Raw genomic sequence first — 5,837 nt, forward strand, 5'->3', positions numbered from 1 at the left:
AAAAAAAAAAAAAAAAAAAAATCTCCCATCATTACTTAGTCACCAAGTGCAGTGGTCTTCCTTGAAGGATGGAAGGCATACTGAGAGATCCATTTCAGCCGTCGTTATTGGTAAATCAGACATTCCCACTGGCAGTGCCTAGACATTTTAGTGAATTCAGAGCCTAGGGTGAACCACTAACCCTGCCATGTGGTTCCTTTGTTCATGAGCCCACCAGTGTGGCTAGTGACAGAGGCCTGCTTGAGCACAGGTTGACTCACTAAGTCAGCTTGCTTAGGTGGTTCCAGCCAGTTATGGATGCTTTCTAGTGACTTAGACATGGGACGCGAACAGTTTCACACTTTGTCTGTTGCAGTTCATTTTCTATTGCTATATCAGAGTACCACAGACTGAGTAATTGATAAAGTAAAGGTGTTCTGCACAAAATGATGGAGGCTGGGCAGCCCAAGGGCGTGATGCTGGATCAAGCATACAGCCTCAGCCTCATAAACAGGTAGAAAGCGAAGGAGGAAAGTAACCCAGGAAGAGGGTGGGGACGGAGCTGGGCATTTCTATAACAACAGCTGGGCGTTTCTATAACAACATACTCTGGAAATAACCAAGATCCCAGACAACAACATTATTCCATTCGTGAGACTCCATTCTCACAATTCAGACCCAACCTCCACACCCAAACAACAGCAAACCAGCTCACAGGTCTGCCCACATCACTTTTTCCAGACCTCCTCCTCTCTGATCCTATTACGCTTCTCTTTTGATTTTGTCTAATTCTTTTATTACATGTATTTATGGATGTGGTGGGAGGCATACCAACACACAGATGTGTAGGGCAGAGGATTAGCACTGGAACTGGTTCTTTCTCTCCATCATGTAGGTCTCAGGAATTAATTGAACTCAGGCTCTTGAGCTTGGCACCAAGTGCCTTTACCTCCCGAGCCATCTTGCCTGCTTAACCCTTCCTCTTCTCATCACTGGCTACCTCTCTTACCCCAGGAGGATGTTCGTGCACAGTGCTCTGAAGCTGAGCCTGTTGGTAGATCACTCATTTTTGTCTTGATTGGTTACTTCAGCACCTTGTCTGGTCTCAGTTTGCACATCCATACCACACACACTTGTCTGTGAGTCAAACGCGGTCCTCGATGGCTGCCAGGGTGAGGAGGCCCGACTATAGCCAGGATAGCTGGAGGAGACATATTGGCATGATGTTGATTCTGGGAGATGAGGCTACTTGGAGGGTCTTGGGAAGGGGAAGCCTTCTTGTGCCCTGAGACCCTGCTCAAGCCTGATCTCAACCTGTACTGTCTTACTATGGAGTACTGTAAGCCTGTGACAAGCTGCAGGGACAGTTAAAACCTATGGTCACATATCCGTGTCTCTGAGGGCCCAACACTAGGAGAAGTTTCTCTGTCTCTCTTTCTTGAAGTCCTATTTACTTGTTATTTTTATGTGTTGGGGCCCATGTGAGTTTATGTGCATCGCATATGGGCAGAAGCCCTTGGAGGCTAGAAGAGAAGGCACCAGCTCCCCTAGAACTGGAGTTATATTCAGTTGTGAACTGCCACATGAGTGCTGGCAACTGAACCTGGATCCTCTGGAAGAGCAGCAAGCCCTCTTGACTGCTGAGCCATCTTCCCAGCATTGAGAAGCTTCTCAACTGTGGCAATAATGCGTGCCACAGACTGAATGGCCTTGCTCAGAACTCTAGAGATGTGGACAGTGTCTATCACACCACAGATCCCACCGTGACAAAACAATGTAAGGGAAGAAAGATTTATCTTGTGTTAGGCGGGTTCAGTCCATCACAGCTGGGAAGGGAATTAGGAATAGCTCAACAGTGGTGGCTGGGGGTATGTGTGTCTAAGGCGGCTCACATCACAGTGGACCAGGAAAGAAAAGGCCAAGCCAGAGCCAAAGGCTGGGCTATATACTCTTCAGAGGCAAGACCCACCCATACGGATCTTCTCCCATCAGTGAGGCCTCATGCCCTGTTGCTCCCACAACCTCCCAAAGTAGAACCTCAGAAACAAATGGGAGCTGTGGGTAGAGAGGCGTTTCAGGTTCACTGCAACACCCCGATAGCACCCGGTCTTCCGAATGACACGGAGAGCTGCTTCTACCAAAGCCTGGGGTGACTGCAGAGCTCGTGTTTGCTCTGGGATCTGCTCAAGACCCTTATTGCTCAGAAAATTAATTACAGGACTAGATTACCCCTCGGTAGGTATAGACTGCTTCCAGGATTGCCAGGGAGGTCCAAAGCCTCACTCAGTCAAGTTCATCACATAGAACAGAGCAGTGCTTGCATGTCACCTGGGCATAGATTCTCCTATGCTCTAAACCTTTAGAGCAGTGGGTCTCAGCTTTCCCTGTGCTGTGACCCTTTAATACAGTTCCTCATGTTGTAGTGATGCCCAACCATGAAATTATTATTTTTCATTTCTACTTTATAACTGTAACTTTTCTATTGTTATGAATCATAATATAAGTATACGTGGTTTTGGGTGATCTTTGGAGACCCTGTGAAAGGGTTGTTCGACTCCTCAAAGGGGTACCGACCTACTGCTTTAGAAGGTTCTATAATGCATCCAATATCAATGGCACATAAATAGTTATTATATTGGGTTGTTTGGGGATTGGAATAGAGAAAAATGTGTACAGGTTCTACCATACCTAGGTTAGCCTTGAACTCACAACGGTCCTGCTTCAGATTCCTGACTGCTGGAGTTATAGGTATGAGCTACCTGATCAGATGCGAACATTGCCTTTCATTCTGTGGTTCACTGAATTCAGGAATGTGGAACTCATAGACATAAAAGGTTGGCTGTATTCCTGAGAACAAAGTGTGCTGACTCAGGACCCTGTTGATGTCCATGGGCGCTGTGATTTCTTCCAAGGGGGGCATGGGAATGGTCACTGATCTAATCCTTCAGAGAGAACACCCCGTCTGCTCACGTCCATACACATCTGTTGTGCTTTTTAATTTAATTTAATTTAATTTAATTTAATTTAATTATTTACTCATATATTTTGAGACAGGATCTCTCTGTGTAGCTCTAGCTGTCTTGGAACTCTCTGTATAGGCCAGGCTGCCCTTGAACTCAGAGTTCAGGTTCACTGCCTCTGCCTTCTGAGTTCTGGGACTAAAGATGTGAGCCACTATACCTGGCTTGTAGTTTTTTAAAAAAGCAAACAAAACTATTTTTATTTTATATGCCTACATGTGTGCAGTGCCTGTAGAGGCCAGAGGGGCGCATCCGATCTCCCTGGAACTGGGGTTGCAGGCGGTTGTGAGCCACCCCGTGGGTGCTGAGACTTGAACCTGGGTTCCCTAGAAGAGCACCCAGGAACTGCTAAAATATCTATCCAGCACCATCTGCCTAATTCTCAAACGCAGTAACTCAGGAGTAGAGATCTGGCTCAGCAGTTAAGAGCACACATAACTCTTCCAGAAGACCCAGGGTTAGTTCCCAGCACTCACCTCGTGTGGCAACTTTCAACCCCTATAGTCTGTCTTCGGGGGTCTGGCGCCCTCTTCTGGCCTCCATGGACACCTACTGCACAGACAAATACACATAAATACAAATTAATAAATATTCCTTAAAAGTGGGAAATCAGGGGGCTGGCAAGATGGCTTAGCGGGTAAGAGCACTGACCACTCTTCCAGAGGTCCTGAGTTCAAATCCCAGCAACCACATGGTAGCTCACAACCATCTGTAATGAGATCTGATGCCCTCTTCTGGTATGTCTGAAGACAGCTACAGTGTACTTACATATAATAATAAATAAATCTTTGGGCAGGAGTGAGCAGAGACTGAGCGTTGACCAGAGCTAGCAGAGGTCCTAAAACTCAATTCTCAACAACCACATGAAGGCTCATAACCATCTATATAGCTACAGTGTATCTATTTATTTTACATAAAATAAAATAAATAAATCTCTTTTTAAAAAGTGTGAAATCAAAGTCAATGTATAAAGTGTTAGTTTATACTCCTGGCAGTATTCAGACAGGCTCTCTCCCCCAAGCTATATGGCAGTACATTTCATTATTTCATTTGACTACTGGAAAGGAGGAAGAGGAGGTCATCAAAGAGGCAGAAAATAAGTTGTACCCAAAATGAAAACACCTACTTTCCCCCAAACCAGAACATCCTGAGGCATCTGAAGGCTTATAAAAATAACATTTTCCTTCACACAGACAGGTTCTCCCTGTGTGTACATAGTCCAGCAAAACCTAGAACTCACTATGTAGTCCAGGCTAGACTTGAACTCCAAATCCTCCTGACTTAGCTTCTCCTGGCTATAATCCTCTGCTAGTATTATATGCCAGCATCACCACCTTCAGTTCAGATGTACCAGTGAGGGAGCAGTCACTCACAATTCTCAGGCAAGTCACCTCCCAGGTCTCAGTTTCCTCATCTATACAATGGGCATAATAATAGTACCTAACCCCTATGTCTTGCTCAACCCTGAAACTCCAAAGTACTTGATACAATGTATCATTTGATAAGTACAGACTGGATTAATTAGTGGCTTTTGAGTATTAATAAGTGATACATTCAGCCCACAGAACATGGCAATCATATTCTTGGACCTGAAAAACATTCCTATCTCTCCCATCCCAACAAGGTCTCATTTATAAACCCAGGCTGGCTTTGGAACTCACTGTGTAGCCCAGGCTGGCCTCAAATTGGCAGTAATCCTCCTACCCCAGCCTCCCTAGTGCTGGGCTCACAACATGTGTCACCACACCCAGCTCATGTCTGTCTCCTGACTCAACAGCTCTACTTGGAGAATTGAAAACAATAGGAATCATTTAGGTAATTAAGGGAATAAATGAACAATTATGATAATCTTATTCAGGTGATTGGTAATTAAGGACACGCCAACAATTTAGAAGTAAGGGTGCCACTGGAAAGACAAGTGCCTATCTTTTGAGGGCGATGAGTCTATGCATGTAGTACACAGAAAGTCACACATGTTGGGGGTGCTGATAAAGATGCCCTATGTAGCCCAGGCTGGCCTCCAATCATATGTGGCTGAGGGTGACCCTAAACTCCTGATCCTCTGACGTCCATCTCCTGGATATCACCATCACCACAGCTTATTTCAAAGCTTCCCCAACCCAAGCTACAAACAGGGTGACAGCCTCAGTCCACAGAGAGACTCTGTAGATGATGCACTAAGGCGTGGACCCCCAAAGTGGGTCTGGGAATAGCAGGATCGATGCTACTTGGGAATGTGTTAAAAATGTAAATTTTTTGAATTTCTTTACATGTTTTTTGTGTTTAGTATGTGTGCATGAACATTCTCATGGATGCACTGCTTTGTGTGGAGACCAGAAACTAGTATCAAGTTTTCTCCTTGGACTTCAGTCTTGATGGAGGTCTCTGACTGAGCTGGCAATGGTGAGGTGGTGAGGCAGGCCTTGGCGATTGCCTAGCAAGCACATTACTAACTGGGCCATCTCCTTACCGCCCCTAATTTGTCTTTGTTTCTTTTGAGAGAAGGCCTCACTATTTAGCCCAGACTGGGATGGCATGCACAGTGTAGCTCAGGCTATCTCAGCCCTCTAATGTTGTTGGACACTAGACATAGCCACTACTCCCAGTTTAAGACTTGTTTTTAGGGCAGAGAAGTTGTCCTTTGACCATTGAGCCATGTGTCGCACACGTGTACACACACACACACACACACACACACACACACAAACACAAATTAGAAATACACACATAGCCAGGCAGTGGTGGTACACGCCTTTGATCCCAGAACTTGGGAGGCAGAGGCAGGCGGATTTCTGAGTTCGAGGCCAACCTGGGTCTACAGAGTGAGTTCCAGGACAG

Source organism: Mastomys coucha, unplaced genomic scaffold, assembly GCF_008632895.1.
Source record: "Mastomys coucha isolate ucsf_1 unplaced genomic scaffold, UCSF_Mcou_1 pScaffold20, whole genome shotgun sequence".
Taxonomy (NCBI): Eukaryota; Metazoa; Chordata; class Mammalia; order Rodentia; family Muridae; genus Mastomys; species Mastomys coucha.